At 38.3% G+C, this 27,764-nt stretch overlaps 1 protein-coding gene and 1 long non-coding RNA gene across 4 annotated transcripts in view; one reads left to right on the top strand and one right to left on the bottom strand.

The window, feature by feature from the left end:
* grik2 (glutamate receptor, ionotropic, kainate 2) overlaps nt 1–27,764 on the top strand; it is a 231,945-nt gene that overhangs the window by 99,110 nt on the left and 105,071 nt on the right. The gene's annotated exons all lie outside the window — the stretch shown is intronic.
* On the bottom strand, nt 12,086–15,096 carry LOC129447672 (uncharacterized). The gene is made up of 6 exons (XR_008645539.2): nt 14,495–15,096; nt 13,444–13,499; nt 13,161–13,215; nt 12,928–13,083; nt 12,666–12,811; nt 12,086–12,517 (listed from the first exon to the last, which is right to left on the bottom strand). It is a non-coding gene; the product is annotated as an uncharacterized lncRNA (long non-coding RNA).

The raw sequence follows: 27,764 nt of genomic DNA, 5'->3' as shown, positions 1-27,764 counted from the left end.
GTCTCAGCTAAAATTTAACATCGAGCCATGGACATAATCATTTTTTTTAATCACAAACAAATTTTATGTCGTAAAAAATAAAACAACTCTGTTCTGCCATTAAATATTGTTTTGCATTGACCTGAGCGCGCAGCCAAAGAATGGAAATATATTCACATAAAATTATTGGTAACACTTTACAGTAAGCTCTTTTTTCATGTCATTTATTTAAATGAATTATGTAAAGTGTGAAATAAAACTGGCGTCTCCAACCACGATTACTATATAAGGACACATTACATTTATTGAAGTGCATTACATTAAATGAAAACAAAAATCAAACAGTGGGAAGTTTTGAGGTGATGTTTTAAAAGAGAGAGACAGAGAACTGAGAGAGAGAGAGAGAGAGAGAGACGCACTCACGTCTCGCTCGCTCTCGCTCTCTCTGCAAGTGTAACCGTGTTACTGTGGTTACCAATGTTTATAGTAGCGGATTAATTTCTAACTGTAATCAAACTGACTGGAACTACCTGTGCATTAAATGGTTTTAATGCACACCTTCCAGCCAATCAGAATCAAGTATTTAAACAGACCATGGTATAATGTTTAAGAAGGTTGCAGTCATGAAAGTGTTGCCAGCTACCCTTAAAGCAGCTTCCAAAGGTGGTTGTCATTTCATATCTCCTTGTCTAGATGATCTAAAATCTTTCTAAAAAAAAAAATTATTTTGACGTGACAATATTTTTAAACCTGTACAGGGTCACTTGGTTCATAGGACGGCAAAATCTACACATTTTCTCTTTGGACAATAATTAATCATCATAAGGTGAAAGGCTGCCCTAAGTCACGGTCTAACATGCATAATGAAAATGACCTAACAAGGTCCTGCTTCGTATTAGCATAATTTCTCTTCTTGTTAATGGCTTCAGCTTGTGTGTGATTTACTTGGAGAGAGCTCATCCAGAGCAGATCATCAAATTTAATCAGACTTTAAGAGGAGAAAAAGAGAAAACCTGCTAGTAAATGTAGCATGCAGTGATACAATAAGACGTTTTTAGCTTGACCACACAACCTGCTTCGCATTCATGTAATGCTTGCTTGTAACTGGATCTTTGCCCTCTACTATGTAACAAATTGATGAGAAGTCAAGCGAAGGTTTTATTGTTGGGACAGATTGTGTTTGTGATTACCTGCATCTGCTGTAACGTGTCTGCTGAAGAAAAACCGTTTCTGTGGGGAAGTGATAAAAAACAGCAAAGTGCTGACAATGCACTGATGCTATTGTGCACTTTAGCAAAGCCTTGTGTCTAATCTGATTTCATGAATTCACTTTATTTACTGATTATTTCAAAGACTACTATAGAACATTTCCTTAAAAATATATAAGAATACTATGGTACTTTTTTGTTAGTGAATAGTTGCATGCAATTACCAATTCTCTCTGTGTTTGAGCATCTTAACATGGTGACATAACAACATTGGCTCAACCATTGCAGTGACACTGTTCAGGAAACCAGTCATTGTTTTGTTTTTTACCGGCAGCTCTCAGTGAGGAATAACTCGGAGCATGTTAGATGATATTCACCAGCAGAACTCCAATCCAAAATCATTCATTAGTCTCATCAACAAATGGGATCCTTTAGGAGCTGCTATCTTTCTCTGATCCCATTAGCCCCTCCATTCCAATGTCATCACAGTATTGCCTAGAAAGAAGCCCGGTTTAATGGCAATCCCTTCACCCACAGGGCTTGAGCACGTCAAGGTTTTCTCGAATAATCCTAGAGCCCTGAAGGGGAACGATTGGGCTCAGAAGAAAGAAATGATTGAAACGCTTCTGTAATGTGTGAGGGCGTGTGAGCAGCATGCGACGTTGCTTTAAGCTGAAAAACTCTTCGCTGCATCTTGGCTACATATTCATCGCCGAGAGGTGGGCTGTGAGATGAGAGTGTTTGTCTTAAATCTCTGGTTTTTGAGAAAAGCCTCAACCTAGCTGGCTCCTTCCCAAACCAAGCTCCTTTAAGCCACTGCCAACTGCCTGCTTCTTAAACATGTCTGTAGTTGGATGGGTTTGGTTTGAATAGAGGTGCTGAGATTTGGCTCTGAATTGGCCCACATGCCGTGGAACATATTTGGACTGCATGAGGACATGAGGAGGATCTGACATGAGTATGTCAGCTCGACACAGATACTGGGCAAGCTTAAGTGCACCTGAAACCATGGGCAGAAAGCATCTGAGGGTTCCCCTCCCCAAAAAAACATGCTGTACATTGTCAATAGCATAATGATATCTTCTTCAAATAATTAGTGGACAGATTTCTCAACTAACCTCACCACAATCCAGTTTCTTTGTATTTGGCAAATGCTTTTATCTAAAGCAATTAACAATGTAAAGACCATTTCAAGAGATGTAAACAACACTGGTCCAGGAGCACTTCCTGTTTCAGGTTTTTAACACTAGATAAACGTTGGGATAAATTAAACCAACAGAACATATAGAACTGAATTAACTGAAGTTAAACAAACATCTTAAAGATAATGATATATGTGAAATAAAAAAATACTGTCACAAACTGTAACAGGAATAGGGTGGCCATTTGTGCCAGTTCCGCCGGACACGTCTCGAACATGTTTTCGGGTTCGTTCTCCGGAAGTCGTGTTGGTCGACCGCATACTTCAAGGTTTAAACCTTATATTAAATTATATTAAACCTTGAAGTATGCGGTCGACCAACGCAACCTCCGGAGAACGCACCCGAAAACATGTTCGGGACGTGTCTGGCGAAACTGGCACGAATGGCCACCCTAAACAGGTAGTGTTTCTGGACCAGTGTTGTTTACATCTTTTGAAATGGTCTATATGAATATACTGTAGGTGTATAGTATCCTACTGTATAGGAATAGATGCCACTTTATGTTGCTGCCTTATGCCTACCTATTGAAAAACTTTCACATCTGAAGTGACCCTATAATTTAGCGACAGTTAGGCACGACACTAGGTTTTTGGGACAAAACTGGTTTTGCCTGTAGTTTTATTTTTTGACCCTCTCACAAATGCATCGAAAATCTCTGTTCAGATTCTGAGAACACAGCAAAAACAAGACAAAATAACATGAAAAAATGTGTCTCGGTGTGGTTCCACAGAATTGCAATTATGTTTTTTTGTTTTTTTGATTGGGGTGTTGTGCTGTGGAGTAGAAAAGTGCTGTCACATGGAGACTGAGCCGACACACGAGGCTAGATTAATGACTCTGAGCCCTGCAGTGTTACCGTCAGGTATTCAGCAAGACAAGTGTCTCTAGAGACAGGTAACACCATAGACAGGAACCATCATGTTGATTTTGGGAAGTTGAACCAGTGCCATTCCATTCCTCCCCTCTTTCCCTGCGGACCACTTGCAGTTTCATCCTCTTCCTCCCGTGAGACGCAATGTGTTGCATTCTACCTCTCCAAATCAGATCTCTTCTCTGAGCTCGGCAATAAAAAGCTTTCCTTCCAGCCTCAGAGCTTGCGGAAAAGTGCCAAATACGATTTCTGTTTTCCTTCATCTTTCTCGTCAATTGACATTTCGCAGATTTCTGCCCCCTCCTGGCTGCTAAAGGAGAGTGAACGATGTGCTTGTGAAATGGTAGAAATTGATATGGATAATATGCTTATGTGGGCTAGAATGAAGGCTTTTCATCTGTTTCTCTTTCAATGAAATGCTACAGTATGTACGAATATGAACTTGACACGGCAGAATATTTGAGTACGGCAAAGTACTTTTGATCAGTGAAATGTTTTGCTGGGGATTTGTCGAAGTGATATCTGTGATCTCAGTATAATGGTGAAGCTATCTTATTAGTTAAAGAAGGATTTTGTTGTGGATAGTGTGATGGGTTGAGCTTTGCCTCGGTCAGCACCTCAAGCCATCATTAGATGTGCTCAGCTCAGCTAATACCTGTTTAGCTGTCATTGGCAAGATTCATGCCAGGTCAGCATCTGGTAAACCAAAGCATGAGCAGACCAGTAGAACACAAGAACACTGATCTAGAACCTCGCTTTGGGACTAACAGTACCCTATAACAGAACCCCAAAGTAGAAAAGTCTATTGTATTTCTTTCGTGGTTTTAGTAAAGCTTACATTCATTACACTCTCAAAACAAAGGTGCGTGTCAGGAAGTGAGTGCGTAACTTTTTTTTTAAATTACTAATAGCTTTTTGTTCATGTTTACTATTAAACTGTTATTACGGAATAAAAACAACAACATTGATGTGTAATTCATGTTTGTGTGTATAGCTGTATATAGCAGCGCTGTTTGTCTTCTGTTCTTGTCAGTGCTTTTTATAATGTTAAGGCTGTCTAAGCGTTTGTGATGTTTGATCTCCTCCTTATTGTTTTTGGCACAGTTTCGTGCATATGATCCACTCTGTGCTATCACACTGAACCGGCGCAGCCTGTTTGTGTGTGCGTTGTAGTGGCTCGCTTGACACTGAAGCATATTTACACAGTCTGAATAGTTTCTTATCCCCTACAATATATGCCATTCTCCACATAAGAACTAGTAAATGTATTAACTACTTTGTGGGGGTGGGATGTTTCAGCATCTAGAGGGCATTTAATTGGACAGTAAATTTGATGAGAAGCTGAAGTGTAGGATGATGTCATAAAAATTCTACACTTTTTTTCTGCACGTGCCAAACTGTAAGTTTTGAATTCTCTTTGAATAACTTCTGTATGCAATTTTTTCAGCATTTTTTCATTGTTTGAGGTAATGCATTACAAGTAACCGGCATTACATAATAATATTACTTTTCTGAAGTAACGAGTAAAGTAACGCATTACTTTATAAATGTACACATTCATATTTGAGTTACTTTTTTAAAAAAGTAATGCGAGTTACTTTTCAGTTTAATTAATTCAATTCATTAGACTTAGAATTAAAGTGAACATATTAACATAGAATTACGCGCACTGTGCGCCTGAGCTGGAAAAGTGTGAGTCAGAAACGAAGATGGCAGGCCAGAGCTTGACACGTTTGCGATGATAAAAAACACCTGCAAGGCTTGAAAAAGATCAAGCCTCAGCCAAGTAAGAAAAAGTAACGCAAAAGTAACTTAAAAGTAACGTTAGCATTACTTTCCATGAAAGGTAACTAAGTAACTCCGCAAAAATTAATTGCGTTACTTAAAGGAGCAGTGTGCCATTTTTTTAAAAGGATCTCTTGACAGAAATGCAAAATAATTTACAAAACTATATTATCAGGGATGTATAAAGACCTTTTTATAATGACCGGTTATGTTTTTATTACCTTAGAATGAGACGCTTTTATCTACATACACCAAGGGTCCCCATACGTGGAAGTCGCATTTTGTGCCGCCATGTTTCTACAGAAGCCCTTAACGGACAAACTTTTTTGCCAAGTTGTCTCCGTCAATGACATGTTTTTTCAGTGGGGGCTACCGTAGCTTCTTTATGCACTTCAAAAGCGAGGGGTGAGGAGTGGACTGAGCCGTTGGTTACAATTCGCAACCTAACCACTAGATGCCACTAAAATTTACACACTGCACCTTTAATATTGTAATCCATTACTTTTAAAAGTATCTTTCCCCAACACTGATCCTTAAGCTTAACGTATTTATGCTTAAAGGAATATTCCATTTTCTTAAAAGAAAAATCCAGATAATTTACTCACCACAATGTCATCCAAAATGTTGATGTCTTTCTTTGTTCAGTCGAGAAGAAATTATGTTTTTTGAGGAAAACATTGCAGGATTTTTCTCATTTTAATGGACTTTAATAGACACCAACATTTAATACTTAACTCAACACTTAACAGTTTTTTTAAACGGAGTTTCAAAGGACTATAAACAATCTTATCTAGCAAAACGATTGTCATTTTTGACAAGAAAAATAACAAATATACACTTTTAAAGCACAACTTCTCGTTTAGATCCGGTCTTCATGCGCTAGCGTGACCCGACGCAATACGTCATCACGTCAAGAGGTCACAGAGGACGAACGCGAAACTCCTCCCCAGTGTTTACAAGTGTGTTGAAAGAGGACCGTTTCTGTGTTGTTGTATGTCAACTGATACTAATTAATGTCTTTGTGTCAGTTTATTGTTTACAATGGTTCGCAAATGTGCGTTTTATATATGCAACACGTTACCACCCTACGTCACTACGCATTTACGTTAGGTCGCGCTGGACCGGACCTAAACGAAAAGTTGTGCTTTAAAAGTGTATATTTGTTATTTTTCTTGTCAAAAATGACAATCATTTTGCTAGATAAGACCCTTATGCCTCATTTGGGATTGTTTATAGTCCTTTGAAACTCCGTTTAAAAAAACTGTTAAGTGTTAAGTATTAAATGTTGGTGTCTATTAAAGTCCATTAAAATGAGAAAAATCCTGCAATGTTGTCCTCAAAAAACATAATTTCTTCTCGACTGAACAAAGAAAGACATCAACATTTTGGATGACATTGTGGTGAGTAAATTATCTGGATTTTTCTTTTAAGAAAATGGAATATTCCTTTAAAGGAAAAAATATTTAATTTTGGTTTCATGAGAACCTTAACATCTGAAAAACCTTTCAACATTCAACGTTTCAAAAACCTTTATTTTTAAGGGTGCAGACTCACAGGGTAGGAGTGTAAATGATCCAGAAATACCTTGGGGTGGGCCAGTAAGGAACATCCTAGCAATTCCACATTACATTACAGCAGTGGCCACAAATACTCTAGCAACGGCCAAGTATCTATATAGCAGCAGGGACTTAAAGCAACAGCTGCGAAAAGAATGGCTACAGCGACCGGAAGTATGCTGTCACACTGCCGTAAGAACGTAAAAATTACTAAGCAACCGTAAACAGGACAGCGCAACACGGCATTAATTCATTTATTGAGATACAAAAAATTTTAAAAAGCAAGAGAAGGATTGCTTTTGGTATTAAATTACAATCTTTTGTCAGAAGAGTTTTTACTAGTTTTTGCTGCCGCAGGTGTTGTTGCTAACAAGAGACATATCTTTATACAAACGGTCAAATCGTTAAAATTAGCTTAGTTTTAAAACATTTAACCCATATTATATAAAAGACTAGTGGTACAATCATAAACTGATGCAATTCCAATGCCATAAAACAAAATTTATTTACATAATTTCTCACATTGTAGCGACTCGGCTGTTCTCCTGTAGTAAACCCTTACAATAGAACGTCGCAACGTAGCAGTTGTTTTTGCACATGCGCAATACAACGCCAGAATGCCGTTGCCGTTCCACAAGAGGCTGTTACTTAAAGTCCCTAATGTTCTAGCAGCAGAACACCATTACAACTACAAAGCAATAAGATAACAAACTGATATGCAGCACGTTTTCAAACAAGCAAACATCAGTCTTCGGAAAGAGGTCAAAAGTGTTCATGTCAATACGTGCTGTATATACAGCATGAAACATCTTTCACTGCACTGATTCTGCACTTGTACTTGTGTCACAAATCCCTATCAGCTATCTGTGTTTCATTAGCATTCCCGTCTCATAGGACATCATGCACATCCTCTTTCTTTACAGAAGCCAAATGAAAATCAGATGCAATGGGGTGTTTAAGGCTATTAGATCATCTGACTGTGAATCTGTTTCATGGCCGAAGCTTCTGCTTGTTAAGCCTCCATTCAACTCTGATGCAACTACATAAGTGGGCAGATCATTTAAAAGCATGTCCATTTATATAGTAACTCGAAGAAGAGTCTATTGGCCAATATTTGAAACTAATTTATGGCTCACATAAAAGGGTTTTGGGAAAGTGGTGGTAGGCATGTGTACATTTGGTCAAGGGTCACTTTTTGACCCCTCTGCATTGCTCATAGTGTTAAAGCACTCAAACTCTAGGCTGGCTTTACCATGTTACCATGTTTCGTCTGTTATAAAAATAGCCTAATCTAAAACCTCACTATAGCTAGGCTGTTGAAATGTGTTAATTTCGGTAGATGACACCATATTAATTCCTAATCTGGCCATTGTATTATAGATATAACAAATCAGAGCTTCTTCTAAAAGGAAAGTGTCTCAGAGATGGCCATCACACATCCTGTCACATCATCAAATAAAAGATTTCTGCAGTAATGAGCAGACTTGTACTGTTGAGAGATTGATAGGGCTTTTCATCTGAATGAGATTGTGCCTCAAACAGCTCATGAATCTGTCCGACAGAGGAGGGAAATGTGACAAGAGCTTGCAGGTTTGTTGTCTTTTCAGGGTTTAGATCTGCGATGATGGAAAGTCAGAAACAAATCACTTTGAAATGATTAGCTGTGGAGACATTTTAATATTCCAGTAATTATTGTAATATTTTCAATTTGTCTGTACTGTAAGTTGAGACATGAACGCAATCTTAAATTAAAAGCATGACAGGCCTAAAAAAAGCATGAAATTGTTTTGATGTGAGGATACAGCTGTCCTGTGATCACTGTCATGTGCCACCTTATTAATGCATTTATGCCATGCAGTGCCAGCTTCCTCGGGTCATACTTGTTTTCTCCAAAATGAAAAAATTGCTACAAGAGGAAAACGATGGGATTGAATCTTATTGATTTGAAACTGCACAGACGCTGTGAATATGCATAAACACAGAGACCCTCATAAATATGAATCCTTCTCTGAGAAGTTTATTTTCAAGTGAAATTCAATACAAAACTCATTTAAAGTTCATTGAAAGATTATTTCGAGCCAGAGGGAATCTTTCGTGCTAACCTGGCGTTTTCTGATATCTGGATTATGCATTTATGTGTTTTTTGTTCTTTTTTGCAAAATTATTGTTTATGTAGTGCAACAATAACCAGAAGAATAATTTCCCCCTAAGCAAAATATTTTAAATCATTAGGGAAACATGAGAGTGCTTCGCTTGTTTTCACACTGTTACTTACAGTGGCCTTTATGTGTAAATCCAGACTCAATACTGACTGCTCATTAGGTGATTTTTAATGTCAGATAATTTATTTCATTATGCAGCTTGTAATAAAAATGGAAAGGATAAATATTATACTTTGGTCTAATTGGAGTTAGGGGTGACCTCGAATAGTCGAAGATTCGATGCATCGGTAGGAGAAGCCTGATTCGACTACCAATCTCACAGTCGAATTGTCGCAGATGTGTTATGAAATGAGGATCATTTAATTTTGGCCGTATATGGGTGCACACATTATCTGATTTCACATATAACAGTTTTTTCCCAATATATTAATATACACCATATTATAATAATGCTATGCAAATTATATGTGAAGTAGCATTCTTCAATAAATATTTTTAAAATGCGTTAATAAATCCAACACCCCCTGTGACCGGGCTACACTTCCATAAGAGGTTTCTAGGTTTATAAACCATTGCCTCTTTGTTTCTACATTTGAAAGACAAAGGCAATTCTGGCTATACTTTCGTACTTTTAATAATTTCTTTATTTTATTTATAAATCACTCTGGGTTATCTGATTTAACTATTAGGCTTGTGTTTTGTTTCCGTGCACTTCAGGCATTTTGCACATATTTGTTCTGCACCTTGTTACTTATGACCTTAATTCATTAAATGTTTTATTTATTATAAACATAAATTCTGATCTAATTTAAGTCTGTAAATTTTGGATTGCTTTTCGTTGCATCGATGTTGCGCTTTTGCGTGCTGGCCAAGATGCTGGCGCATGCAATTTAGGCTAACGCGCTAGGTGCTCTGTCTCTCATATTTAGGAGTTCATCAAACTAAACATAAAAAACTGATGTTTTTCAGCGGCTATACGTTTTAAAATGTATTAAAACAGGGTGGATATCTTGTCAAAAGTTAAACTACAAAACAGGTAAGCCGTTTCTTTACATTTCGGTGATGACACGGAAAATATCTGCACTGAACCTATTTACGACTGTCTGTCTTGTGATTTAATATTATGGTCGGTGTTCATTTTTAAATGATAGAAAAGAGATTCCTGAAATAAATAATATAAGAATCATCAGGTGTTTCTGTACCTAAAGTGAATAAAGATAATCAAAGGCGTAGTGCCTTTAAAATCATTAATTTCAGTGTTTTTCTTGTTATAAATTAACGTTTAATGAATTGTATTTAAAGCTTAGTTTTTATCATTTACAGTAACAATAACAAAGTATTTGTCATTTGTCTTTTTTTGGCCATGACCGCTTTGACGGCTAAATCTCCAAATGAAATAAAATCCCTGAATTGTAGCCGAGGTTTCCAAGGCAGGATCACATTTGTTTTTTTTTTTTTAGGTTTAGTTATCAAAATGTTTTTGTTATATCTTTGTTTGATGTTCTGTAGATCGTGGCTTTAAAATGTTATGAGGAACGATTTAACAAATGTTTATGTTGCCTTACATTTTACCTTAAAAAATATAAATGCATCGTCAGTTTTGTCTTCGTTCATCACCTGAAAGCTGTTTTGGTCACTTTATCAGAAAGAATCAGAAAGAAAATAAAATTTGTACCTGGTCTGGTTCCAACTTATGCACACACAGATGATTCGACTATCGGTCGACTATAGAAAGATTCGACAATTCTGATTCGAATATGTAAATCCTTAGTCGAGGACACCTCTAATTGGAGTTAATTGTTTAATTGTATGCAATTGTATGCACAAGGGAAAAGAAACAAGCAATTATACAAGCAATACATAAAACAAGTCAAATATAAAACTACACTGTAAAATGTAATTAGTTGACCTTACTTAAAAAAAGTATGCAAACTCGTTGCCTCAAAAATGAATTTGGCTGCAAAGCTTACAAAGTGCTATCTGACATCTCTTTATTGTTCTAACCCAGAAGACTGTTCTTCAGAGTCAACCGTTTTGGTGGGAGTTTTTCTTTCCCAGTCCAAGTATCACAGTCTGAATGAAGTTGAGTGTATTTGCCATGCATTTTGGGTAATCCAAATGCAATGCATATGTAAGCCCAAACAAAAGGCTTAAGGCAAGTTCTTAACATTATCCATAACAATACCTCCCTCCAGAATGATGGCAGTGGAGATGAGGACTATCTTCACTGACAACCGTCAGGACACCAACAGGGATGCATTCTAGAGCCTTGTCTCTCGCTGTATCCTACAAAGACACAAATTCTTTAGCATTGCAATTTATGCTAGTCTAAAACATTCATTTTTATTGTTGTAATGTTATCAGAGAATATGGCTTTAAATACGTTTTCACATTGGATTGTAACAATAAAGCAAACAAAATATATTTGATTTGGTTAAACTACAGCTATGGAGATCCAATAAGGTCTATACATTCTTGAACAGTAACACTGACTGTTCAACCTAGACTCCTACTCCTTAAATTTGAAATGAATGAATATGTATAACGTTTATTTGGAACATTTTATTTCTATTTACATCTCTCAAATTAGTTGTGTAGGTATTAGGGGTGTAACGATAAGTGTATTCATACTGAACCGTTCGTTGGACCATTTTCCATGCAACCTTTTTGCAAATTTTGTTATTTTAAATGTTGGTGCATCCCGAGTAGGGATGGGCGATATGGCTTAAAATCCATATGCCGATATGCATTGCTGCCTCTTGCGATAGCGATATGTATTGCGGTATGTTAATTTTAATAGACTCGTTTCAGAACAGGTTATATAGACCCTTAGGAAAGCCAAACTGCTAAATGTATTTTTTTATACAAGTAAACCGTTATGGCTCTGGTAATTTCAACCCATCGCGGGCTCTTCTACTAGAAAATGATAACATTATCTGAAGCATACAAATCAGCACTACGCTGCCCCTCTCTCTCTCGTTTGCTCACGCATGTGCACACACACACACACACACACACACACCGTGGATCAGCTCCTGGGTGAAGGCATGAATGCACATCCTGGTGATTTTTGGAAGTTAGACGACTGAGCTGCAGCGGCCTGGCATAAGAATTATAAAAACACATTTGAGAAGAAAGGCGCAACAACTCAAAAGACTTGCGTGTTTCACAATTAAAGACCATAATGCCAATTTCGCGCGTGGAGCAGCAGTTAACTTATGTGCGATCTACCGCCTTTGAGATCTACTGGTTTCAGCCACGTTTATTCAGAATGACAAATATGATGATGCGTTGCAGCCGGCTGCAGCTCGTGACTCTAAATTTTGCGGGTAGATTGCGTAATTAACATGCATTATCGCGATTAGTGCAATAGAATTAAAATCTCTATCGTATGCCAATCGTAAGGAAATTTCTCTGGCATTTATTTCTTTTTGCTGTATCAAAAATGTACTGAACCATGGCACAATACATATCGTATTGAAGCTAACCGTGAATTTTGTGAACCGTTACATCCCTAGTAGGTATTGCTAAACAAAATACATTAATCACTGTACAAAATGTATATTGTATATCAAGCAGATAGAAGTACATCTTCTATGCCGACACAGGTATAGTTTTATATTCATGCAGACCAAACTTTTTCTTATGTGCAAGTACTTACAGAGCAGGGCTTGTAGAATTCATTGGAGTCGTCACAGAGTAAAATGGGAATGCCTTTGAGGACAAATGAGCGAAGTACTGTCACGTCTGGTGTCTAACGATACACAGAGAGAGAAAAGATAAGTTAACAGAGTAAATTGCAAGGCACAAGCAGACAGGAAATAAAATAGGTTGGTCTGTATTGTCTCATTTAGAACTTGATGAACCATCATACAGATCAAAAGCAAAATGAACCTACTTACCAGCCAGCTGCATCAGCTCCTCGACTTTCTGGCCAACAGTTCCCTTTTTGTTTAAAAAAGTTCGATGAAACGTGGGGCATACTGGTCCCAAGCCTCAAGTCTCCCTCAAGGTTCTTACTGCCGATTCTATTAAACTCAGCAAACACCTGAAAAAGTAGAGAGGGGTATTAACATTCCAACAAGTGTTTGGATTTCTAGCCACACACCTTGAATTTATTTTTGATTTGCATCATTTTATTGGTTGAAAACAAAAATAGGTTACCCGTCTCTCTGTGAAAAGTGCTGGCCATCGTTCAACCATGTTCTGTACAGCAGGCCCTTGTTTTTTACAATTTCTTGTCTGCGTAGTGGGAATGATTGGTTCATCATTTGTGAAATGAGAGAGCCACATTTGGTAGTTTTTTCTTCATTTCTTCAACTAAAACACAAAGAAGTGACATTATATGGGGATGATGGGAGAAATAACACACAAATAACCTAAGGTAAATGACTCACTTGTGGTTGGCATCTAGGATAGTGTAGCCTGGGTATGATGGACTGGCCACAGTATCTATAAAGACAGTTCAGAAATACTAATTACATCAAATATTTGAAATTCAACATATGCACAACATATTCTGTATGATGAAATATACTATAATGATAAATTCATTTAAACACACAAGATATTTACTTTGAATTTCTTAAATTGATTCGCTTTTGTTGTAATCTAATTGCTCTGATGTAAGCATAACTTTTACTTTAACATGCAATAACAACAGTTATTAGTTGAAAATACCTTTTATTGCTGGGATTATGGAATGTGAGGAGGATTGATTACCATTCTGCTTGAGCCTGAATTAGGACAGTTTAAAAAAAATACAACAATTTAATACAACCAAAGTTCACCACAACTCACAAGTAACGTTACATGTGAAAACTAACATAGGCCTATAACCCACAGACAGTTCCCCTTATTAAAATGTGCATATTATGTACCAGATGACCTTGAATAATAATGTAGGCAACGGAGTATGCCAGCAAATACATTCCCTATCGTAACAGGCTATGATAAACTGTGTAAAAAAATGTCAGACAAGGAGACACTCTTGTCTGTAACGTATCTGATCTGGGTACTACACGTGGTAACCATGGAAACGGCACAGCCACGAATATCGACCAGTGTTAAGTGCGAGTGTTAAATAAAATAACATTGTGGGGATATCCCCAATCATATGTCGACACACGTGGTAATCTTGTCTTTGATAAGCACAGACTGTTATTATTGATAGCTAAATTAGCATTAGTGCTAACTTTACAGCCTAGCTTAAAATAAAATGATACATACTTGTTCTGCCTAAACTTATAAAAATCCGTTATAAAGCTCAGGAAACTCACAAACCACCGGGATCAGTCTGTCATCATGCTAGTCAGTACGTTACTCGACAAAAGTTACCTTACTAGGCTTGTTCGACTTCATGCGGCGCCGCAAGAACAGACAGCCGAATGACGTCAAAGTACCGCGAGAATGATTCAAGAAATCTTATTTCGTCTCGCTCTCGCGATACTTAGACGTCATTCGGCTGTCGATTATTGAGGCGCCACATGAAGTTATTCCAGAATTTTAACGTGTCAAAAGTCTTTAAAGTTACCAATTTTCAACACCGAGGAAGTTGTGGATCGAAAAATTAATAAAGTATTGACCAAGTTTCAGCAAAATATAGCCACGTTATGTCTATAATATAGTTGGCTAGCGTAAGCAGACATTACTACACGAATATCAAGCACAAAACACTGGCCCTGACTTACAGAAACAAAACGGTGTGCACACGGGTAAAATATTTACTTACCAAATGAGTGTGCCAATCACAAGAATATCGGCTGAAGACAATCACAAGTGCTGTAGAAGCGATGTTTAGGTCCAGCTCCACCCGGTCAATTGCAGCATGTGGTAAGGTGACATGTAACGACCGTCTGCAAAATTACGATTCCCGCAACGCCAAGACCCGCCCCACGAAGCACCTTGATTGGTTGGGTTTAGGCATTTCAGAGAGGACTGATCTGCGCATGTCCACATGTCATAAACTTACTTTTTCTATATGAGTCCAGCTCAAGTAGACTGAGCTGGTAAGATTTTTCAACCTCAAAGTACAAGTAACTCACTAAAAGCAAGTGTTAAAAGCAGGTTGATAAAAACTGATTAAGGTCAATTTACTATTTTTAAGTAAGTACCATGTTTGCATTTACAGTGTACACAAAATAAGAACGTAGGTCAGTTAAAAGAGAGATCAATTTTAAGTAAAAGCTACCCTAAAGAAATAAGCTTTAAGGGAGGATTTAAAAACACTAAGGGATTCTGCTTGCCTAATTGGAGCAGGCAAGGAATTCCAAAGCCTAGGAGCGACAGCTGAAAATGCCCTATCACCCATAGATTTTAAACGGGTATTAGGAACTTGTAAAGTTCCTAATAATGCAGATTAGTAGTTATCTAAATATCTTTATTTACTTAACCTAGCTGGTTTGAATAAATGACATTTTGCTTTGTTGGTTGCTCTTGGGAACAGTAAATATGAAAGGGCTCAGCAATCATACAACATTTTAGGGCGTTTTTCGGCACTTGACAAAAAACATCACATAAGATGACGCTAGGGTTGGGTACCGTTCACATTTTTACCGGTACCGGTTCCGATACCGGTACCTGAAATTCGATGCCGGTACCCAGCGGTACCTTTTTCGGTACTTTACTCTGACTTAAAGGTGCAGTGTTTACATTTTTGCGGCATCTAGTGGTGAGGTTGCGAACTGCAACCAACGGCTTAGTCCATGTCTCACCCCTCGCTTTTGAAACACATAAAAAAGCTACGGTAGCCGCCACTGGACAAACATTTCATTGTTGGAGACAACTTAGTAAAAGAAAGTGTCCTTTAGGGCTTCTGTAGAAAACTGGCAGCACAAAATGGTGACTTCCATGTAAGGGGACCCTCAGAATATGTAGATAAAAAGGTCTCGTTTTAAGGTAATTAGCACATAACGGTTCATTACGTAAGGTCTTTATACACCCCTGATTATATAGTTTTGTATATTATTTTGCATTTCTGTCAAAAGATCCTTCTAAAAATTACACACTGCACCTTTAAGTGACTTTCAGTGGACATAATAAGCCCAAACCTCTCATTTTCAACATTTTGTTATTTATTTCAAAATGTTTAATAATACACACAATCTTTACAAAAAATCCCTATAACATCCAGGGCATAGCCTATGTCTTACATATAAATAAATAAATAAAATATATAAGCAAGACAAATGATCAATGAACATAAACGTCATAAAAGCAACATAAAAGTAAACTTTTATGTAGAAAACAATACAGAGCGAGTGTTCTCTACAGCAAGGGACACAGTGAGGATGTAGAAGAGGACTGGACACAGATACTTTTTTGCCAAGCTGGCCAGCATTGGCATTTGGTCTGCATGTGGTTTAATGTGTTGGAACAGCCACACGGACCGCCTTCTCTCCGTCCATTTATCTAATCTGAGGTATTGAGCACAAAGTTTTACTTCATTTCTGACTTTTAGCGTGAACACACAGTCTTTTAGGCTTTCATTGATAAAACTAAAAGCGGCTGATCTCCGCAGTTTCATTTTGCGAGCGCATGAAATTTGCGCGATCTTATTTCATTAATTGCGCTGAAAAATCCGAGAAAGCGCCAACATATTCATGTACAAAACACTGTGCAGCATGTTTACTTCAAACACAAGCAGCGCCATATTAGTTCGCGTCCATTTAAACAGTCAGCTCCAGCTCGCGTTAAAACGAAAGCAGAGGGACTTCCCCGCAGTCTCCACGGACCACCACTCAAAGTAATCAGGACAGAAGCGGTCGAAAGTGGACAAAAGAGACGGACTGGTGTTGATAAATACCAGGTGTTTACAAAATTTGTCTCTCTCGTCCACTTGTGATCCGATCGACGAAAACGCATCTTAATAAGCCCTCTTGTGCTTTTAAATACACATTGTGTGAGTGCTTCCTCAGGTTCGATGTATTACCACTGCCTGCCTTGCACTTACTGTTACAAATATTGCAGGTAGCATTGTCTGCATCATCCTTTGTGAAATTTAACCACAAGTTAGATCGCTTTTTGTTAGCCATTTAAGCAAGTTGCAAAGGGGTGTCACCAAGTTCCCACACGGTCTCTCTCTCTCTCTCTCTCTCTCTCTCTCTCTCTCTCGCGCGCGCGCGTACCAGACGCGGCGCACTGACATGTTCTCTCAGGTACCGAAATTGAGCACCGATTGATTTTATATGAATCGATACTGGGTAGTACAGACGCAATTCGGTCGGTGCCTATAAAAGTACCGAGTTCGGTGCCCATCCCTAGATGACGCAAACTATTGCTTACATGCACTGATGATTCATGAGAATTAATTTGAGCACTGGTGCTTCAAGTCTAAGTTTATTCACATGGCACTCACACTTTAGTTCACGCTTCAGCTCACTAGCAGAAGTGAAGGTCGAGTTTGTTATCATTTTCCTCAACAAATGTAAAAAAAACACATGAAGGGCGATACTGGCTACAACCCATTCAAGACTAGAATGACTCAAGAGATGTAGTTGTCTGAATGTTTGTAAATGAGTTGGAAACGAAATGAAAACCGAAATGATAATGTGAGTTGACATGCATTTAAAATTTTAGACAAATGTGAGTCAGTTTTGTATTAAATCTTTGTTGTATATTGAAATGATGAACAGAGAACTTGCTCGCTTCCTAAATTTCTCATAACTCACAGAGCAAACAAAGACAAAACACAAACTAAAGCTGCGTTATTTATTTAAAGCTGCTGTTAAAACCGTCAAGAAACCTGACAGGGATAAAAATTGGGTGGAGTTACTTCAGTACATATGGGTTACGGTGCCGGAATTCATTGCCATTGTGAAATTGCTGTTCATCTAGATAAAGGCGTGTAGATAAGAGGGAATATTTTTGAGTGGGAGAAGGAGCTTCTGTAATGGAGTTTCTCCTGCCGGGAGTAGGCGCTTGTCTCCATTGTTGTGTCAGGAAGCACAGACATACATTACAAACGCAGTGGCCTATTGTAAGCACACAGTGGTGAAATGCTCACGGTAGATTAGATAACCCAGGGCTCTCTCACAACAACACCGGGCTGCGATGGGGCGGGGGGGCAATGACATTACGACTGGCAGAAATACAGATGATTTCCCATTTAACACTCCATTGAGCTCCGGGTTATTCCGAGTCCTGACTGAAGCAGAGATGGCGGTGGTACTTTTCGGCAGTTCTTTCATCAAAATCCCCCCCTCGTGGGACGCCGAATCCATTTGCCCACAATAAAGAGCAGCGGGTTATTTTGTCGGGTCTCTATAGGACAATACTAGCGTGCGTAAAATAAAGTGTGTTTGGGAGGTCGAGAGCCACGAGAGAGCACAGAGACACGAAAGAAGGTGTAGGAGGTGGGGAAAGTTGACATGAGATGGTAGTGTCTGGTCTTAGCCTGAGCTCCGGCCCGTTCGCCAAACAAAAAGCCTGCAAACTCAATTAAAGGCCAGATTTCCCTCCGGATGAAGGGCGATGTGAAATTATCCCTGCCTGTTAAACCTGTCACTTCATTTCACTCTAATTATTACCTCTGATCCCTAGGAACATTTAGCTAATTGTTTTTCTCTCTTCTCCTTCATTATCTTTGATGTGACATCAAGAGGCTGCTGTATGGCTTAAACCCTGGGGTCCTTTCCGCAGCCAAAGTCAAAAATTGATTTTCTTTCTCTCTAAACTGATATTAGTGCGACGATGTCGTTTCTTTTCATTCCTTGATATTGTTTATTACATTTGATCTGCTGAAATAGACATGCTGGTATTATACCATATGCTGGTATGATATTATGGGGGCAGTCATCATAGCCTAGTGGTTAGAGAGTTGGACTTATAACCTGAGAGTTGTTGGCTGGCAGGTTGCGACCGGTATGGCTTTGAGCAAGGCACCTGTCCCCCATTGCTCCCCAGGTGCTGTAGGGATAGCTGCCCACTGGTCTGTGTGTATGTGTGTGTTTGTGTGTTCACGAAGTGCCTAAATATAAATTACAATCTGTATCCTGTCATGTGGGCCTGACCTGTAAATTTAGCTCATTTCCACTGATGTGTGTACTGTAAGCATAGAAAATAAAGAAAAATGTAAACTCACATTAAACACAGTGTGAAGAGCCATAAAGAGGTCATACAGAATACCTTCTTGAAATGTGAAATGTATTACAGTGTATATTATATTCATTAAGAATTTGATGTTGAAATATTTTAATATATTTTAATAGATGTGATTACATAATGAATTCCAAGCCCAAGAAATTTGTAAAATTTCCGTCTTATAAATTTTCAGTTTCATGTCATATTTAAAAAGTGAGTTGTATTATGTAAGTCAGGGTTTCCCTAGTTTAGTTCCAGAGTCTTCCTACAGAAGGTCTGGGAACCTTGACAGCTTTGAATGGCCAAGGACCACCCATGCATACCTTAAACATGCAGTTTTCGATGTAAACATGAAAGTGTTCTTCTTTAATCAGATGGCTTTGTTTTTCAGGCAGAGCGTTAAAGAATGCAACACACACATTTCCCGGAAATCCTGCATAATTAAACCAATCAGAGGACAACCACCCACAGCCCCTGGTGGTTCGTGAGAGAATTGTTGGGGGTTCATGAGTTGATAAACAACAATTAATTAATTACCATTAAATCACAAAATGTAAATTAATCATTTTAAATAACAAAATCTAAATAAACGCCTTGGTTACGACTTGGTTCCCTGAGATAGGGAATAATACGCTGCATCATGAAATGACAGTTTGGGGAGCGAATGCCCACTATGCCATAAAGATTTGCGTCTGTCCTGTTGTAAAGATGTTAATACACAGATCAGGACATAGGAACCTGAATACGAGGTAAAGAAGAGAGGTCTAAGCAGTAGTACCTCAAAAAGGAATTGCGGGGTGGACCACCCTGCAGCATCACATATATCTTACATGGACGCCCCAGATAGAAGGGCCTGAGAGGATGGCATACTCCTCGTTGAGTAAGCCCTGATAGGTAAAGGCAACCTCAGCTGACAGACCGTGATTCATGAACTGATCCCCTTCAGCGGCTATACCCACAGTTTCCACATTTCCGGGTGGGGGTGAAATATGGCACCCACAGCCTGTGTTAGAATCTCCCTCCCATGGTTGGCCTGCTAGAAGAGCTTGGAGGTCTAAAAAACATACTTGTGCTGGCCAAAACAGGGATATCATTAGAATGGTGATACCCTCCCATCTGACCCTCTATAGAACTGCAGGGAGCACAGGGATTAAGGGAAAAGCATACAGAAGTCGCCTCAGCCATGTCTGCACCATAGCATCCAGTCCCAAAGGGACTACAATAGCATGCAATGAATTGTCTCTCAAGACGCAAACAGGTCCATCTCCGCTCTACCATATTTGGTCCATATCTGCTCCACTACCTCAGGGTGGATTCTCCATTCCCTGGGCCTCAGTCTCTGCCTCGACAGAATGTCTGCTCCCATATTCTGGGCTACCAGAATATACATGGCCCTATTGGACAGAAATTACCCTTGGGCCCATAGGAGAATCTGATGCGCCAGTTACACCTACTAAACTTGATGTAACTTGACATGGTTTAGAGGGTAGTGTTGGCCATTTCTGGGGCTAAATAGTTACCAAGTGTATGTTTGATACGTGGCATCATACCGTAACTATTTTCCTTAAATCTATGAATATTTGAGAAGCTAGATGTTGTGCAAATACGTGCAGAAAAAGTTTTTTTCCATGACTTGGACCTGGGAAAAAGGGAAGCCCTCGGTACTGTGGCTGCACCCGTTTCTTTAAAAACCTCTCATCCAATTTACTCAAAGATTTGGATTCAGTTTTCTCAGTCGACCATTCAATACTTAATTTATCAACAGCCCGGGTGACAACCTCCATTAATTCCTCATATCCATGTGTGATCTGTAATGTTTCCCTCCTGATCAAATAGAGCTGCTTGGGAATGGAGCGACTTTAGCGAGAGGCTATCGCAATGGCTACATGCTTCTCCGTAATGAGCTGCCTGAGCGTGCTCCGCCTCCAAATACTGCACACATAACTCATGAGTGTCCCTGCCTGTTATGAAACGTGGTCAGCGGAACACACACTTCTTGAACTGCTTAAACTAGTTCTGACTAGTTTAGTTCTGACAATTTTTTTAATACCTTTTTATACCTTCCTGTTCCATCCCACTCGTGACGTCACCACTTGCCGGCTATAAAGGTACATTCAGATTATAAGTGACTTTGTTGCTGTGTGTCGCTCGTCTTTTTCAACGAGGTTGTTAGGAGGTGTGTTTAAATCTAGTTGTCATAAACAAATGAGTAACGTTCACTCCAGTAACTGACAAGAGATGGATGACGTGAACTGCACTGCTCCGTTCTCATTGGTAGTCACTCCAGAAAGTCGCTCATCATTTGCATAAATGTAAGCTTTTCTCAACTTTGTCGCGCAACTGGACACGCCCATCCAGTCCCCAACGGTCTCTGTCGCTCGTGTCGCCGGATACCGCCAAGCTTCCATTGAAATCAATGAGATTGCGTCGCTCTGCTACTGCTAGTCGCTGCTAATGTGAACGTGGCTTAAGAGAGGCTAGTTTTACAGATTATTCAGATGCGCTGTGCTGTTTTTCCCCAAAGTGTCATTTCATGACGCAGCATTGAGTTTCCTCGAAAGAGAACACTTACAAATATATATATTAATTTTTTTTATCTGAATGTCATGTGACCGTTATACAACACTACAATATATCAGAAAACTGAGAAATGAGATACGTTTTTTACGTAGCAATCAATGAAAATAACAAAATTGCTTGTTTTATGCACAAAATCAATTAAATTTGATATTTTTGTTCTAAAAACTAGACTTATTTTCTTGGGTCGTTTTGCTCATCAAGAAAAAGCACCTTAATTTAAGAATGTTTTCATATTTTTACTGAAAACAAGACAAACATAGGCTACTAAGAAATTTTTTTTCTTAGAATGTTTTGATATTTTTATTGAAAACAAGACAAAAATACTAAGAATTTTTTTTCTTGAAAATCTTTATTTTCTGCAGTGTATTAAGCTCTCATTTAAAAAGCCTTTTCTTCTATTTAGAAGAACATATACATTTTATTGATACTGGAGACTGACCTTTAAAAAATAATGACCTCATAGTATGTTTGTTTTTTCAGATTATTACAACGTACCATTACGTTTCAGAAAAAAGTAGTTTCATACTCAGTACAGTAGTTTCATTCTCGAGGAAGGCCCAAATCTCCGTTCTGCACTCATTTAGTCCATATAAATTAAACTCCAATTTGTGTTTTCACTTCTTTTGTATGATGCACGTCTGCGAAACATCTAATCAATTTAGGTAATAAAAGCAATTGTTTAATTAAAATGCACCAGAATACAAGAAAATGGCATCTACTCCAGTAAATATTTTGGACCCACCCACATTTTTTTGCGTCCGACGTCCGTGGTCATACAGAAAACCTTTCAAGATTTCAACAAGTTTACTGACTCACTTGTCACTGTGGAAAAAATAATTAATTCATCTGCTTCATGTGATGTTGGGCATGTAAGGGACTCTCTGTTCATCTGTTCTCTTCACAAATGCATACACATATTTTAAACTTATATGCTCGTCTTGTAAGTTCATGATTAAAAATGAACAGGTGAAAGAAAAGAAAAGCTATTACTTATTATAATTAAAATATGAGATGACGGGTAATAATTAATTATGACGGAATTTTCATGACCCTGTCCGTCAAAATGATGGAGAATGAAAAGTCTTTTTAATTGATTTAAGAGAAGTCGTTAATACATTTTAAACAGATGCATGGTGCATTTTGTCGGTTTGTGTGCCGTTTAAAGTCATAAAAAATACCAACATTGTGATTGTGTCATTTAAACATGCAATAATGTCCAAAGAACAAAAGCCTTCACTGATTTAGTTAAAATCTTCAGTGCACTGGCAGTAGAAATGCCTGTAAGATCAGGCCATAAACAAAAAGGTTTGTATTAAACATTTGTTGAGCTACTGATAATGCTCACCCTGACAGACGATTGGTTGTGACTGTGTTAAATTTGCATGAGTAATCACAGAATGAGTTCATTAATATGCAGGCAGAAGGAGTGGATGTGTGACCTTGTGCTGTTGTGTGACTGGAGGTGAGTGTCGAACATGTGTCTGGCTCCAACAGGCCTGAGCGTACGTGTTTAAGAGAGCGACGGGCAGATCAGTGGCAGCCCGGCAGAGTGAACTTGAGTGGATCTCTGCTTTCATTTCCCCGGAGGCTCAGCGGCTCGGGGATCTGTGAGCCACAGCGTGTGGGTTTGTCTGTCAAAGCGTCGCTCGTGGAATTCAAAGAATATGTGCTCGAGCATGATCAATTATACATTAGGTTTCATCTAGGTATCTGCCCATCCTTCCTTCTTTCATTCTCTTGTCTTCTGAAGTGGGCTTTAAGATGCTCCTCTCAAGCTGCCATCATTAACACTTTTGGACAAAACATGTGAGAAGTAATGGATGTCAGGTTTCAAATAGCTAAGAATGAATGCATACACTAAGGTGATAATGTGGCCACAATATGAAGAGTACATCTCTTTATTCTCAAAGTGCTAACACCACAGATTAAACACTTGTGTATCTCTGTTAAGCTGTTGCTTACCTGCCGAAGCTATCATGATTCCATTGAAATTAAAAGTAATTAAGGTTTAAAAGCGCACAGTCTAAAAGGGTGTGTCTGAAATCGTCTATGTGCCTGGCGCACAGTCTAAAAGGGTTGTTCCTATTCACGCAATGAGTAATGGGTGTGTTTTGCTTGTAACATTCAATAAACTAGTGAGAATTGCGAATTGCCTACTGTATTTACATGGCGGAAGCGGAAAAAAATGTAAGCACAGAAAGACCACCAATTTAAGATTGATGTTAAAAAATTGCTTTGTGTTTTATTTATTGAAATGGTTATTTTTATAATTAAAGCTTTTGTTTTCTTTAAACGTTGTTTTTTTAGTAATGTAAAGTAATATAAGCAGTGTTTTAATTGCTGATGTTATGATGGTTTAATTGCTTAATTGTTATGATGGATTGCTGATGTTATAAGGACATTTAATTGCTGATGTTATGATGCATGAGCAATAATCTCAAAATCTTTTTTATAAGAATAATTTACAAATATGCAAAAAAAAAAGGTTTGCATAAGTAAAAATACTTTATATGTAACAAAAAGGATGATAAAGAATTTAAAAACGTGTAGAAAGGCGTTTCTGCACTCGGCGAGTGTTTTGAAAAATATTACTTAAAAATGGTTCACATCTCACCATATCCAAAGTAGCAAGGTCATCATATACAAAAAAATCAGTGGGGTAGCATTTAAACAAAAATGAAAATAAATGCAATATAAGCACTTTTTAAAAGCAAGAAAATGAAAATAAAAATCTGCTTACCAGGCTATAGGTGAAGCAGCTCTTCACGCCTCCTAAAGTCCTGTCCACATTTATGTCAAAGAGACTCAATAATAATAATAATAATAATATTTTAAATTTGAATCATCTAAACGTTCATATTTAAAAACTTTGTGTGCTGCTGCGCACCCATACATGTAAAAAGCAAATGCATGTTGTCCCGTTTATATGCGCATATTACTAACGCCCGCTTTAAATACCAAAAACAATATTGCACCATGGACTTTAGACTAGGTTTTAGTTGGTCAATGGTGTAGCCTATTTTAGTTGCCTCAAAATAGCAACGCGCCAACAATGCGCTCGAACACACCTCGTTTTCAGACCAGAACGCCCATGGGTGCACAAATGACCGCAAATGCATTTGCTATTTAAATAACATGATGCTAAATGTGAAAATGATGACTGTGCCGGACTAAAACTAGCAAATAACACTTGGAAACAGGAAAGCTGAGTAACATATATACTGAAGAGGGTGAATGCTGGCAGGTTTGGATGATTAGAGACGAAGAGCAGGTGCGTGAGAGTGAGGGATACTGGGAACTGGAGTCCATAGGGAGATGACAGGAAAAAACAAAAGGAAAACAGACAGGGAGACAGACTGGGATTCTGACACTTATACCATTAAAGGGCAGTTTCCCAGACAGGGTTTAGATTAATCCAGGACTAGGCCTTAGTTATTTTAGGAGTTTTTACAAACATCTTACAAAAAACATCACTGGTGTGCATCTTGAGACAAAACAATGGCACTGATATATTTTAAAGGACAAGTTGGGTGTTTTACACTTGAAGCCCTGTTTTCGGATTGTTTGTGATGAAATGGGCGGTTTTGACTGGGATTTGGACATGTGATGCTGGCCCGAGAGTTTTGGGGTGTTTGTTGTGTCGGCCCCCACCCTCACGGTGGCTGTATGGGTGCACTGGAGCAATCCTTCATAAAATGCATTAAACTTTTGTTTACAAAGACGTGAAACCCACCGAGTGGTCGGGGGTGTTCGCTGATGTGCTCGCACGGGAATCGCTGCAGGAGATGCTTTCCAACAGGTGTTTTAGCATTCGTTGTAAACTTGTGGACCTATTTTTCCAAACGCCTCACACCCGTACATTCTTCCGTTGAGAGCTTGAATAATAGACACTCCAGCCCAGGTGGTGGCGATAATCCACCTTTGCCAAATGCAAGAATACAAACAACTTCATTTCCATTCCCGGCGGCGGAGTAATAGCGTACCTCACAGCACATCTAATACAAGTCAATGGAGTTGGACAAAAACTACGATAAAACCTGTTGGAAAGCATCTTTTGCAGCGACCCCTGTTTGAGCATATCAGTGAACACTCCTGACCACTCTGAAAACAGGGCTTTAAGTGTAAAAATACCAAACTTGTCCTTTAATGTCTGTATAGATATGACTATACGTGTATATAAAACAAATAAGAGACCACTCCACAATTATTTGGTAGATTTTTTTCTAAATTTACTATTTATATGTATTTAGGTAAACTGATGTTTTGTCATTCTGTGAACTACTGACAATATTTGTCTCAAATTTCAAATTAAACTGTTTTTATTTATTTATTTATTTGCAGAACATGAAAACTGAACAAAAGCATTGGTCAAAAAAATGCAATGTTTTCAGATCATGAATACTGCAAAGAAAACACGTTTATATTCATGATGGCTGTAGGCTGTAGTGTATTGTGAATAGTCAAGGCTGAAGGGTGTTGTCAGGTACGCTGTGAAGCGGAGTCAATGCAACCTTTCATCTGTGACTTATTCACGATACAGCCGTAAGTACCTTATTGCTTTTATGAAACGGTTATACAAATAGAAAGCATAAAAATTTATTATTGCAACTTTCATCAGGTAAAATCACTTAAAATCTTCCTTCTGATAGATAAAATAGTCCCTGTGATTGGCTTGATCAGAATCAGAGGATCAATGTTTTATAAACGTATTTAAAAAGAGTTTAGAAATGTTTAGTTGATCATATCTGTCATGTGTCATATCATGCTTTCCATTTATGTCGCTGACTTTGTCACTCCAGAGGTTTGCTTGTGCTGGAATTCATCAGACACTGAAAATGAATGAATGTCCTAAGGGTAGAAATGATGATTCAAGACAAATTCTGAGTGGTCTCTTAATTTTTTCTTTTAAACAGCCTAAAACATGGATTCTCTAGTCAGATATTTTCTAACATCTGTTTCCGCAGTTCTTTGTTTTTCTCTTTTAATAAGTGTCCATCATCACCAGTACTCTCCTACAGTCTAGTGTATCTGCATATGAGCCTTTGGTTTCTCTATAGGCTGCGCTCATCCCCGTGTTCTCATTACCCCGTCACTCCATCACTCATCTGCAACAGTCATCTTCAGGGGTCATTTGCCTACATCGTTTCCCAGACAAGCGGCGAGATGGGATACGCAGAAAGCATATTGTCATTACAACAGAAAAGCCGAGCGTAATAATGATACATTTTACACAGTCAATTTGCCTCCCCATTGAGCCCGTGCTCATGACAACATTTTAAGATCGTAATGGCGAGGTGCAGCCCATCTCTCCTGCTCTTAATGCCCTCGGTGCGGTTTTATGTTTAAAAAACCTCGGGATTTAAGACAGGCGCTGGTGTTTGCTGAGGCTGGGTGGAGTCTGAAGGCAGCGTTGAGGGAGAAATTACACATAGCTTATTGATAGCAGTGAAAGAAACGAACATAAAGCTCCATCTGGAATATTGCCCCTGGCTGTATCACAAAAACAAACAACAGCCTTGGGGCAGTCCTTTCTGATTCCATTTACAGAAGTATTTGCTGGGCCATATCATTTCTGGTGTCTTTAGATTGATTTTTCTGGCTCTCTAGCTCCATAGGATGAAATAACAATTAAAGAAACATTTATCTTACAAGCATAACTTGTATTATTTAATAAACCTTATGTAGTTCCACACCCCTTCGCTATTATTTTTACTATGAAACACAAAAGCAAAGGTCTGAACCTGCAGGCCTGTGATTTTAATAAAAAAAGAAAAATATACATTTTTGATGATCTGTAGTGATGTGACGAACTGGTAGACACAAATTTTCTTTCGATTGCCCTAAGTCCTTTGTTAACCTACTGAAGCAGTGTGGATTACGTCTGTGGATGTACTTTTTGGGCTTTAAATTCAGAAATGGTTCTTCTTTTACTACTGTTACTACCGTTAAATAAAGCTTGGAAGAGCAAAATTTTCTTTTGTTTTTAATGGAAAATAAGCACGTGGGTTTGGAAAGATTAAGAAATCGTGAATTTTCCTTTTAGGCTTACCTATAATGCCTTTACAGTAAATCTCAATAAAAAATAACAAATTTAAAGTAAACTAAATGTGTAAAGATGTCACTTATAAAAATCCTGTAATTCATTGCAGTTTTCCAAACACATTTGAATGATTGATGGGGGGGTGAAAGTTGTTTAGTCTGTTATGGATTCAAACAGTCAACCTTCACTCTCATTACAATGACACACCGGTATTACTGCAACCCTCATCAAGCAATTTTATGATTCATTTAGCTCAATGAAGGCCATTTATTACAGTTTATTTATAAATAATGGAGTCTCT

This window comes from Misgurnus anguillicaudatus, chromosome 10 (assembly GCF_027580225.2).
Source record: "Misgurnus anguillicaudatus chromosome 10, ASM2758022v2, whole genome shotgun sequence".
Classification (NCBI taxonomy): Eukaryota; Metazoa; Chordata; class Actinopteri; order Cypriniformes; family Cobitidae; genus Misgurnus; species Misgurnus anguillicaudatus.
Note: the sequence above shows the minus strand (reverse complement) of the source record. Positions and strands in the feature narration are given on the sequence as shown.